The 12,941-nt window shown below is 43.8% G+C and overlaps 1 protein-coding gene across 1 annotated transcript in view; it reads right to left on the bottom strand.

Moving 5' to 3' along the window:
* Window positions 1-12,941, bottom strand: part of TSEN15 (tRNA splicing endonuclease subunit 15) — a 265,143-nt gene that overhangs the window by 251,690 nt on the left and 512 nt on the right. The window lies entirely within an intron of this gene.

The raw sequence follows: 12,941 nt of genomic DNA on the forward strand, positions 1-12,941 counted from the left end.
AAAACAGCATGTGAGGTCAAAGTAGTATCATATTCAATCAAATCTTTTCCACACAACCTACAATAATCTCATTGCATAAAATGGTTTGTGCCTTAAAAACGGTGAGTACAGGTGGGTAAACCATGAGAGGCTATGGCAGGACCAGGCCAAATGGCTGGCTCAAGCCACACTTGAAGCAACTAGCCAGGCAAAAACACAGGCCAAGCCCCATCCACTCACAAACTGCTGGAAGAGTTTTAAAATATGTTTTAACTGATCTTGCGGCCTGTGGGTGGCCAGTGTCATCGAGACCATCCCAAAATAAGCACTGGTCGAAGCCAGTGGGGGCAATCAAATGACCGGACAGCGCCGATACCCTCTGACCAATTCAGAAGCCGTCCCTGCATGCAAGTGCTGGATCAGATAGGCTACGTCATTGCCCCTCCCCACAAAAGACAGTAAAAGGTCAAGCCGCATTGCTGTGTCAGAGCAGCCTGTCCTCACGGACACCCCACACTCATGCTGGTTTTGGAAGGTGGGCACGGAGGGACGCGAAGGCAGGAAGCATGTTGGGGGTTTTATGGCGGGCGTATAAGTGGGCTGTTGGGGTATGGGGACGCATGATGCCCCTTATAGGTGTTTCAAGGAGATGCAAAATAGAATGGGGGCGGAGGTTCTTTTTTGTGGTGAGGAGCCAGGGACCAAGGGAGGAGTCTTGCGTTTGGGAGGCAGGATGCAAGAAAATGGTCTTTCGTTCTGCGCGTCGAGGCTTAGGAAATAACATGTTGGTCTACAGGGAAATACTCTGTTGGGCGAAAACCTGCACTGCCTTAAAGTATTTCCATTCCAATATTTACAGGCTGTTAGGGAGAATTCTCATAAATGGTTGATTTCCCTTACCTACCGAGTCCCTCAGCAGCTTTTCTGGATTCCTGGGATTTTTTTTTTCACCTGGTAAGAGTGTGAGCCTTTTTTCCCATTCTTACATATGTTCTGCTATGTGTATTTCTACTTTTTGTGTGATCTTGGGCACTGCAGCCTCACCTACTCCAGATCAACATATTTGTAATGTGTGTTACACAGCACCTTCAGTGCATTGACACAGGGTTTTCATTTAGACTTCCCACCAACTCCATTTTCTGGGGCGGACTACAGTCCCCCAGAAAAGGGTAAAGTTGCCATTAACTTTACCTTGGTCACTTTAAACCACAGACCCAGTGCACCCCATCTTCCATGGAGTATTGGAAAGGGTTAATTCTTATCCCTTTTTGTCTGTGCCTCTTGGGGCATTGTTTAGCTCGCTTTACATTAAAACTTGGCTGGTGGCAGTGGTATCTACCCTAACTTTTCTACCGCGATTATCTTATATAAACGTGGTAATGTTTTAGGCTATTATATTAGCCTCAAACATAAACCCGCTTGACCAAATACATTTTATTTTGGCTCCGGCCGGGTTTATTCGCCATTTCTTTTTGTTAAAGTCTTTCTCGTGTTTTACTCCGCGTGCCAAACCAGGTTTGGTCCCTTTGTTGATCGCTTTTTCGCGGGCTTCCACACAGAAGCCCTCCTTTAGGCGCCTGAGAGTCTGGGTAGGCAGGATGTGAGGGAGGGGTTTTAGGACCCCTGCCATGTGTTCCCTTGGTAACCCAAGTCACACTCTTGTCTGATTGGGTAAGGGGACTGGCCTTGCCAAGCCAGCCACCCTGCTGTGTGATTGACAGCCAGGCTGTATGAATGGGTGAAAACTGCACAAAAAGCAGGTCTCTGGGACTGGAAGAGCAGAGTCGCCACTGGAATGAAAGAACCAAGAAGGAACTGGAAGAAGAGGACCCCTACAATGACTGAACCGCTTGGTGAAGCCCTGCTGCAGATCCGAATCTCCAGAATCGGACAACAGAGAAGATCCTCCAGGAAACTTCTTCCCTTGAGCTGGTGGGACCAACCAGTTCACCCAAACTGCAAGCCAGGACCCCTCCTCTGGTCGAATTTGCTGTACAGAGCTACAGTGGGCTGGATAGCCAGGAAGGTCAAGCCCTGCTTGTTTTAAGGAGGGCACCTTTTATTCGTTGTTTGGCGCTGCTGCTGGTTTCTTCCCTGGGTAGTGCAGGACCCTCCAGTCTTCCTACTTCCGATCAGTCCGACAGTCGCTTCAGGAACCGTGAGCCTGCAGGAACTACCGGGAACGTCTGCCTCAGCTACAGCCCCCTCTCTGTTTTAAGGTACTGTGCAAATCCAGTTGTGTGTTTCGTTCAGCCGCGGTGGAAGTGTTTGAAATCTTTCTCCAATCCGAGGGCTTGTCCTTCTCTTCTCTTTGAACTAACTTTTCTACCAACCAACCTCATCCGGAAACCGTGCCACGAACTTTACCGCAAACTACCCTGAACTGTATTATCTTGAACAAAAGATTTTTGAACCATTGACTTTGACCCTAAGCCTTTTCTGATTTTATCATTGTAGTCTCTCTTGTTCGCTTGCCCCGAGTACTTTACTTACCTGTTGGTGTGGATTCATTTCTGTTAACTTTTGTCTTTCCCTCCCTTTGTAAATTGCTGAAGTGCCATTTTGCTCCCACTTCAATTTGTGAGCTTAACTTTTCTGGAATTTAAGGGAAGTGATGTGGTGTCTTAAGAGTGTGATTTTTAAACTGCTTATAATAGTGTAATGTTATACAACTGAAGAGTAAAATAAATGTATTTTCTTTTACTTGAAAACCTTGAGTCAGTGTTTGCCTGAATCATAGTAATTGCTGTCCTTTATGTAACTATTTGATACTGCTCACTTTCTCTTGAGATACGTATGGCTGCTCTGCTACTGCTACCACTTTAACTGTGTAGTACAGACCTTTACCAAAGGTGAAATTGTACTGTCACTTGTAGTCTTAATTTTGTGCAGTGTTCCCAAAGGGCACTGCATATAATTCTGCCTAACACAGGCCAATTCTTTTGCCAGCTCGGCTATTTGGCCCTTAGAACCAGGCCAGGGTACTAGCTCGGATCTACGCACGTATTCTCTGGCTGCCCCACCTCCAAGTGTGAGTGATGAAAAATGCAAAGACATTTTATCATTTAACCTTTGAGTGTCTTTTCAATAAAGTAATTTGAGAAAAAGTTAATGGATGTATCTGAATCGTTGTGAACCGGCACTATAAGTCCGCGCCACTAACCTGTGTGTTAGGGATATATAAAAAATTAAGAAAGGAGACTAAATATCAGTACATTTTATAAACCACGCCGTTCTGTTAGCTAAACCTTGTCCACCCTTTGTGATTTAAAGGGACCCGCAGTGGTGTAAAACTGCTGTATAAGCAATCGGCTAATCATAACATAAAAGAATAGTTGGGACCGGACTGAAAATGGGAATCCGATTACATGGCCATGCGCTGAGAGAAGACAAAAAAATGTAAACAAGCATTGGCAATGCCAACAGTTTGGGCTTTTGTGTAGGCATGGAAAGGCACTTGACAGGCACTGATGTAGTGATATTAACTGGCCATTGATGGTAGCAGGTGCGAGTACCTGTGCATCTAATAGCAGTTCCTGGCAAATGCCTAACACACAAGTCAAAACTGTTGGCTTTGTCAATGCTTATTTTTAACAGGACGTTCAGTGAAGGCCACACATAGTGCTTAACAGTGGCTGAAGGCAAACCTGGTTTAGACATTTATTACACGAGTAGAGTGTTTATAGCTCCAATTAAGTCATTAACTCTCTGGAGACTGCTTTGAAAAACACTTGCAGGTGTTGGAGCGCAACGTTTGATGGTCGGAACGGATTAAAGAGCGCTGAGAGTTCCCATTAGAAGGCGTTTTGGGCGGGGAAGGGCAGGTACTAGGTGGGAATGACCATAGGGATTAGCATTGCCATGGGCAGTCAATGGGTGGGCAAATTAACACCTTCAAGCTTTGTACTCTCTGCAGATGCCATTTCTCCCTATCTGTACTCAAACGCAATAGTTTTGGCTTATTGGTGGTCCTACCACCTGATAGCCCAAACTAAACACTACTGGATGAACTGTGGTTCTCAACAGTATGCCCCTTTATTATGTCTACACTTACTTCTTCTACATTCACTTGGTCAGACATTTGATTCTTGATCTTCACATTGTGATGGTAGCAGTGGATGTAAAAAGGTACAAGAAGTGGAAAAACCTCGATAAAGTGAATACCTGTCCCAGAATCCCATAGGGATTGAGATGAAGAAGATGCCTGAAGGGGCATGTAGAAGCAGAGGACAGGCAATCAGGCCCAACAGCAATTGCCTGACTGGCAATTAACACTAACAAGCCTGCACCTGAAATGAATTGCCCCATCCAAAGAGGCATAAAAGGCTGCAGCAAGATGGGGTATAAAGGGGTGCTGGGAAAGGAGCTGGAAGGCTGGCAGTAGTAGAAGGAGAAGCACAAGGCTGGCTGTTCATGAAGAAGTGTGAACAATTATGGGACGCCGAGACATGGAGAGAGCAGACTTCACCTGCAAGTTCTGAGAGGGTCCTGTGTTCACAAACTCTGCCTTTGCCATGGCTGCACTGAGAGAGACGTGCTGAAAGTAAAGGTCTTCCTAGATGTGCATAGTGGCTGTGATTGCAGAGCTGTGCTGAAGCCCGAGGCCCATAGCAAGAAGCAAGCCGAGGGACAGAGGAGTGCAGGAGACTCCAAGTTGGCGTGGCCAGACCAGAGACAACCGTGCTGAGGAAGGGTGCGATTCCCAAGGGTGCAAGTGGGGAAGTTGAAGCAGCCCGAAACCACATTGTTCCTTGAGCCGCTGGGTGAAGCTCAGCATTCAGGTTCACTCTTCAACTCTTGCCAATAACTTACCAGCTCTAAAGTTGCTTAAGAGTGGTAGCGAGTAGAAATTGTTAGTCGTTTTGGAAGTAGTTCATTACAGTGGAATTAGTCCTTTACAATGGAAATGTATCTCAGGAGTGAAAGCTATAGTACTCACGTATGAAGAAAAGTCTTTCATTTCCTATTGTTGAAGGTTTTAATATTACCAGAGTGGTTGTGTGTCTCCAATTAAAAGGGGGAACGTTTTCTAAAACTCTGAAGCCAACTCCACAATTGTTACCAGACTTTTACATCATCAAAGGAAGGTCATGTGTGACCAATTAAGATGCCCGACCAGAGTAGCGTGGCAATACAAACCCTTACAGACAATTAAAACTGAAGATCTACCTGAAAGCGAGGTTGCTTAAACCCAATATCATTTTTCCTTGAAGACTGAACCTTGTAAATCTAAGAACGAAAATTCTTTAAAAGCAGAAGTTGTTGTATTAATAGAGAACACGCATTAGACAAGCCAAGAGGAGAACCCTATCTATAGTGAAGAAAGCCCTGTTTAAAGCAATCCACCTACCGGGCAAAGTTGTTAAAGGTCCAGTGTCCTCCGATACAAGTGAGACATTGTTATCTGAAGTTAGTAGTGTGGCAATACAGCATCAGGTAACTACTGGAATCAAGAAATTGTGTTCTAATTTATTGAATGTATATCAGCCAGAGTAGAAGGACAGAACTACAAACTCAGGTTAGGCAACAATATTCCCCAAACAGCCTTATATGGGAACAAACTAAATATTAAGTAAACTCTTGAGTCTACTCTGGTCCTTCAATACCTAGACATTTTACCGACTAGAACAGGTTTTTAAATGTCAAATTTTAATTCAACTCTTAATTAGAGATTGAATTATAGAATTTCCTTTACACATCCGTGTAGGTTAGAAACCATTAGTTCGGTTATCTTCATAATTAAACAACATTCAAACGCTTTTAATACAACCTATGACGCTGCATTGTTTACAAAAGGGACGCCATCGACGCAATGCGTGATAACGCCACTAGGACGTGATGACGCAGCGATAAATACCACCCATTTTGAGAGGCTTGGTCTCGCGAGAAAAACAAATTCCAACGTGGGACAAGAAATCCTTGCATACAGGTATATCTAATGCTAGAAAATGGGAGCATTTGAGACCCATAGCGGACCTGAACTAGGGATACCTACTTTTAAAAAATGGAATGACTTTTTTTTTTTTTCCCTCTCTCTCTCTCTCTCTCTCTCTCTCCCTCTCCCTCCGCCCCGCTCTGTCTCCCTCTCACTTGAAATCCATGGGCAATCGTTGAAAAAGTTACAATAGTGCGTCTGGCACTTTTTAAGGTCAGCAACCCTTTATTTACCCAACCAATGTTACTATTGAGATTTTTTGAGAACTGCCTCAGATTTGCACATTTGAATAGTTAGGTTAAAGATAACAGTGCACAACAGATGACTCTTTGAAACAAATGTAAATGAGTATTCATCAGTTTACACGAATACGGATTGATTTGACAAGATATGAAACTGCTTATACCAATGAATCTAAAGAATACAAAAGGAGGAAGGGAATTTGTACTAAATATTCAACTGCAAAATGTCAATACAAATGTCAATTCTGAGTATCAATACTTGTAATCTAAAATAACTAACAAAAAGAAAAAAGATTTGACCACTTAATAATTGGACATTTTAGAATTGTTTTGGGGATATTGTTTAAAACAGCCCCTGAAGAAGACAAATACAATCACGAAAAGCGTTGGGCAATAAAAGGCCACACCTGAAGAAAATAATTTGTTATGCATTATTACTTTGTCTCTGAATGAATGCAAAAGAAATATAATTTAAGGATTTTTTGACTAACTGTGAAAAAAGAAAAAAAAAGAACTTCTAAACTGCCCACAAGGGGGTCAGCTTAATCCAAAATGTTGGGCTTATTTATGAGCCATAAACAGTGTGCAGGAGACGAGAGTTCCCCAAATTAGGGAACTTATTTTCTGTTTTCCCTAATACAACCCATATGCCAGGGTTTCTCCTCTGCATCGGAAACCCCAAGTATAAACGTACTCCAAAACAGATTATACTGACCATCAATCTCTATCAAACTAAATCATCGATATAAAGGTGTGCAGGGCATTCCAGGAAAGCACTATGTCTAGGATGGCTTGAAAGCTGAATGGGACCTATGGTGGAGAGCAGGAGCACATCTTGGAGAGTGGAGTGACCAGACCCCTGCTCTAACTTTCCAGAGTGTCCTGAGATGCAGCTGGCTTTCCTGAACCTTAAACAGAGGCTTGCTATGCAAGTAGAACGGAGCCCTGAGAAACCAAAAGATGGGAGGAGTCTGCTGTCCTTGAATCCTTTCCCTTCATAGTGGGTGGGGGGCAGGGGAGGACGGGGCTGTGTAGATCCTTAGCCTATTTAACCAAAAATACTAAATTTAATTAATTCCCCATTTGGCAGAACACTACGGGGTGAATTTTGTTAAAATTCAAAATTAACAAAGCTCACTTCACAGTGTGTGCTGAAAACCTTAGCCTATAATTTAATTGGGTAATCCTTTTTGTCCTGCTGACCCAGACTTCTTTAAGGAAGGGGGAAGGGGGGGCGTCTTTGTTCTTAAAATCATTCCAACCTTTTTATCCAGCTACCCCAACACAGGCCTTTCAGTAAGGGGGAGGGGTGGGGGTGCTCGGTCTGAAATCCTAAATTCCCCAAAGCATTCCAATTTTTCTGTCTGACTTCCCAACATAGACCAAAGCAAGGGGGGGGGGTCTGAAAAACAAACCGCTAAATCACCCAGTGTTTATTTTAAACCAAAATTGTGGATGAAATCAGAACTGCCATATGTATTTCTCTCCAGGCTGGACTACTGCAACAGCCTCCTCAAGTTTCCTCCGTCCATCCTGCAACCCCTCGAGCGTTCCCAGAATAGTGCAGCAAGACTTATCCTTGGCCTCAAGCCCAGGTACTGCATCTCTCCTGCCCTACAAAGCCTTCAGTGGCTCCTGGTCACAACACAGATTAAAATCAAATCCCTCTGTATCATACACAACACTATGGGGCCGGGGACCACTCCATCTTCAACGCTTCGTGAACAAATACTCTCCTGAAGTGGTTTGCTTAACAGAGAGCTGGTGGCCGATCACTTTCCTCTGCGGGCTCCCTTCTGTGGAATAGCCTCCCTCTTCCTCTTGAGCAGGACCTCCTCAAGTTCCGAAAAGGCCTCAAGACCTTTCTCTTTACCTCTTCCTTCTCATCCTCTCTTCCCTGCTAATCATACAGTAGCGTGACTGATGTGCAGGACCCTTATTTATCCTCAGGGCCCTGACTCCCCCTTTTGCCCCCCCCCCCCCATCTCTCATCCCAGCCGCTGCCTTTAATGCCCTTGCTTAGGCTCACCCCCCCCATGAGAGATTGCACTTATGTTTTCTCTTCTTAGCACATCACCCCGAGCACGTCCCCATGAGCACTACAGCGCCTATCCATTATCCCCCACATCCCTCTGCACTTGCACATTCTGAACACTCACATTAATTCAATTATTTATCATTGTTGCAATTCATGGTCTTCCTTCCCTTGTCCCCACACTGTTGCCCTGTGGGTGCTTTGAAACAGTTTTGCCAATTGTATAAGCACCTAACAAGTGACCAATAAAACAAAATAAAAATATTTGTACCAATCTTGAAATCCTACTGCTAGCCTTTTAAGCCTGCAGGAAAGTCAAAAATTGCCCAACATTATATGACAATTGCCTTTGTTATTGATCCGTGTAATTATTTTGTGAATTGAAATTTGCAGAAAGTAACGAATTGTGAGCTTTCTTTTCAACTCCCTTTTGTGATTTATTTATGCCAAGAGAAGTTGATTGTGTTGCGCCACAGATAAAGTGGTGCTTGACATGTTTGTGCTAATTTCTATTACTGTTCATTTAAATAAATACCAATATATTTCCTGTACACCAGCCCGGTTCTTGGCTCATTGCTAGCTCAGGGGAGGAGGGATCCAAGGGGCATGATATGTGTCTGAGATAGGGCTAAAGAAAATAATCTGTTATACAGTTTGTTGTGTAACCACTTGAGTGGGGAGGAAGAAACTCCCATTGTTGAGGGTGACTTCTCAATAAACCGCTACAACCCCCAGGGTCAGGACCCAAGAACGATGTCCTTTCCCTGGCCACCTGAGAAGAGGATCCAAGGGGAGTAGATGGGAGGGTGCCCTCAGGTTCCTCATAGCAGCCACTTCAAGAAGGGTTTGTCAACACACGACCCTCTCAGAACATGCAGGTATGATATGGCATTTATAATGCGCCTATACACAAGTGTTTCAAGGAGTGAAGGTGAAATCTGCTTCCTTCGTGATCTGGCATCTCTTAAGTGATCACACTTCCTCATGAACTACCAGCCTTGTGCTCTTCTGCCATATTTCCAACTCCTGCCCCTTCCTTCTTGCTCCTCCTGCTGCAGCCTTTTATGTCTCTTAGATAGGTAATGGATTTCAGGTGCAGGCTGTTAGACCTAATTTCCTGCCCTTCACTTCTACATGCCTCTTCAGCCCTCTTAATAGTCTCAGTCCAAATGGGATTCTGGGACATGTAGTTAATTCTATTAGGTTTTTCTGCTTCCAGTATATCTTTAAGGGTATATTGAATTTCCCTTAGTCATTTTAACGCAGGGGCTGTATGTGTTAATGTTATTAGATGAAGAAGGTGTAGAGAAGGCAACATTTCCACCATTCCTGTAGTGTACATTTGGTATTGAGGAGGGCATTTGATTTTAGGTATAAAAAAAAGGATAGGTTCTTTTGGCATAATATATTGTGGAGTTCCAGCTTTAGGATTTACCCTCTCAGTTTTACCAGGAGAGATATCCAAAATGACAATAAACCATAACCCCATCTGGCATAGTGGTAAGAGAATCCCTTGCAGAGGAGAAATACTGCATCTTATCCCACAGAATCACCTCACTACCCTGGGCCCCGTCTCCCCCCCCCCCCCAGGTGATCGTCCCGCAGTATAGCACTGCCATGGTTGGGATCAGGAAGCATCTGCCCTCCCCATGTCACCCGGGAGGAGACTTAAGGCAGGGTTTTAGTGAGGGATCTGCACGGGTAACACTTCTTTAACAATCAGATTGCAAAAAACGATTGAAGTAGATGAATGTTTTGAAATCCTGAATAGAGATTCTTTAAGAAATCATTAAAAGATTGCTAATCTTTAAATTCAAATATACCTGTGATTTGGTGTTGAAAATAACATGTCGTCAAGGGCTTTTTACTGAGAGGGAAAAAGTATTCACATTCATTAAAGAGGAGACTAAGAAGTGTATGAAAGATGTAGTCAAACCTCAAAGCAATACGCTTAAAACATCAGAAGATACAATCAAAGTAATGATTACATAAAAAGAGCAAGGAAGTGAAAAGCAAGGGTATGTGTGAAATTCTGTTTGGAAATGAAACAGTAGCAGACATAGGGTCTTGCTTGCAGTGGTATCCTTGGAGCTAGCTAATCAACAAATGTTTTGGTTATTAATACTGATTGAAGATGAAAGGGCGCCACTCACCCTTAGCATATCTGCAGAGATTTTTTATATCCGTCTTAGTGGTATATGTGAAGTATCCTTGGGCAGCTGCAGGCTCACTCTGAAGGGCATAGCATTTGGATGCCTGGGTGCTATTGGCAGAGCTTAAGGGGTCTGAAGAGATAACATCTCCACAAAGGAACTCTGGGGCTCCTGGGAGCTGCTTGTAGCATGGTGTGGCGTTGCTGACCCGTCTACACCTAAACATTTATTTTTTTTATTTGCTGGATCATGTGCAGTCATGAGGGGTGAATGCAATGTTTTATACATGTTGCTGGCTGCTGTCCTGGGTTGCTAATTGGGCTGTGCAGATGCACCTCATCAGTGGTTACCCATGGGCTTGGTCATGTGCAGTGGCCTTGGGTGCCCAATAAAGGATGGATTCTGTGGCGTTTTGTTCAGGACAGCACAGCCGAAATGCTGCATGCAAATAGTCCTGTACTGGCCAAGCGTTCTAGCACGTTATTCCAGTTGGTTTGTAGTGCTGGGTCCATCATTACCAATGGAGGGGTGGAATAAGGAGACTTTGGTATGCCACCCAGTTAGCTCGCCCTATGCGACAGACAATAGTGGATGCCGGTGGATGGCTCATAGTATTGAACAAGCTGCAAGACAGGGTTAGGCATTCCTAGCTCTATTGTTGCAGGGCGTGGTGTTGGCAGATGGAGGTTTATCTTCAGTACGATGACTGACCATATGTGCAGGAAGAACGTGCCCCTGCAAGGAACAAGTGGCAACTGGGGCGACTGTGTGTATGTGACCTACTTAGCTGGCCACAATAGCACGCACTGGGTTGCAGACCATGTTCCTGTTTGACCACTGAGTGCTTCTGCTGTGAATACATATTTTGTCAGAGGTGAAAATTTCAAGTAGCAAGGTACTAGCCAGACATTAAAAAAAAAAACGTATTCCCCCACCAGTGAATTTGCAACAAGCACGCAGGTCACCATTTCTTTGTTGCCAAGAGTCAATAATCATAGTCATTGGCTGGTGGTGAATGCAAATTGAGAGACATTTTATCGGTTAGATTTTTTTTTTTTTTATCAATCTCGAGTATGGGGCCCCTGCAAGAGTGTGCACTTAATCATGGCCTTCAAATTGGATATACCAGAGGGTGATGTCATTTGGCGGTGCGAATGGCCATTGTTTGTAGGCACTTGTCATTCCCTTCAGATTTTGCAAATGCACCCAATTTGTACTTGTAGCTTTAGAAGTATGGTTTACTTTCTGTAGGCATAGGAGAGCGCTGCACAGCGCCATTGTCCTGCAGGCTGGTTTCACAATATTCAATTTTGCAGTGTGTTTTTGGTGCTGTAGTTCCGTGCACATTGTGGTCCTTCGGCAGGCAAAAATCATAACGTACAAGCACTATTGCCCATATACAGAGTGGTGTTCCCTGAGGGCATGATGGTAGGTCTATCATCTCCTTGTTTGGAACAAAGTCCATTATTCGCAGGGTGTCTGGATTGTGCCTTCTGCAAGCATTTTCTCTACAGTTCATGTTTTTCAAAACGTTGGTAAGGTGATTTTCACATCTTAATATTCTCATTTACTGTAAACTGGAGTTGCCTTCATAGGACCCAATTGTTATAATGGCTCAGTGGATCGTGTGCATTGATGATCACGACATTATGCGTTTTTTCTCTCGATAATTCCCTTAGATTATGCTTCAGTGCTCCCCATTTTAAATTGTATTTTGCAAAAATGTCTTCAGCGACCAAACTCCCCACGATATCCTCCCCATCCCCTAAACCAGCATCATATTTTCAAGGGTGCCTGCCACCTTTAACCAAGTATCCAGTATTTGTGGCAAGTAAACGCGCAGGTTGTAAATGTCAACTTTAAGATGGAAGATGTCTGACATGACCAATCAAGAGCTCCACACCTGCGAAGCCATCCCACCACACGAGAGAGCATATAACCCCATTGCTCCTTCCACATACAAAATTGGCTTCAGAAGAACTTGCACTTTTTCTAATTATTGTTCCTGCAAGATAGCCTGCCAATATAAATTGCATACAGTTAAACTGTTGCATAGGTGGCAATATGGCCAGGTTAGTATGTCCAAAATGTTCCCATCAGTGAGTCCATACTGTTGGCACAATTGTGGAGAACATGCAACGTATTGGCATAGGTGGTATATAATGTGGAAGGGTGCAGATGTACTGGTCTGAGGTCTGGGACACCCTCCACATCACATCAAAGAAGAAATGCTTCCCAAAGTTCTGATGGGACTAAAGACCCTTCAATTCCCATGCTCTTTCTGTTACAGATGTTCTATAGGCCAACCTTGCCCGACTAATAAATGCTTTACAACCGGCACTTGGACCGTGGTTGCTCACATAACACCACCTATAATCGTTTTCAGCCCACATACAGAGTGATCACTCTACCCCCAGAAGCCTCGAGTTTGCAGTTTTTATGTTCCACTCACCTCCATTGTTAACAAGCCACCTGAAGCTGCTATGAATTGGCAGTGACACTAAATAAAAACCTAACAAAATAAACGATGATAAATCAACTTATTTCAACACGGTAAAGAGTTGTAATGCTCAGTGAGCTGTCAGTTACTAATGGTT

The sequence above is a fragment of the Ambystoma mexicanum genome, chromosome 1q (genome assembly GCF_040938575.1).
Source record: "Ambystoma mexicanum isolate Mex_15411 chromosome 1q, UKY_AmexF1_1, whole genome shotgun sequence".
NCBI classification, from domain to species: domain Eukaryota; kingdom Metazoa; phylum Chordata; class Amphibia; order Caudata; family Ambystomatidae; genus Ambystoma; species Ambystoma mexicanum.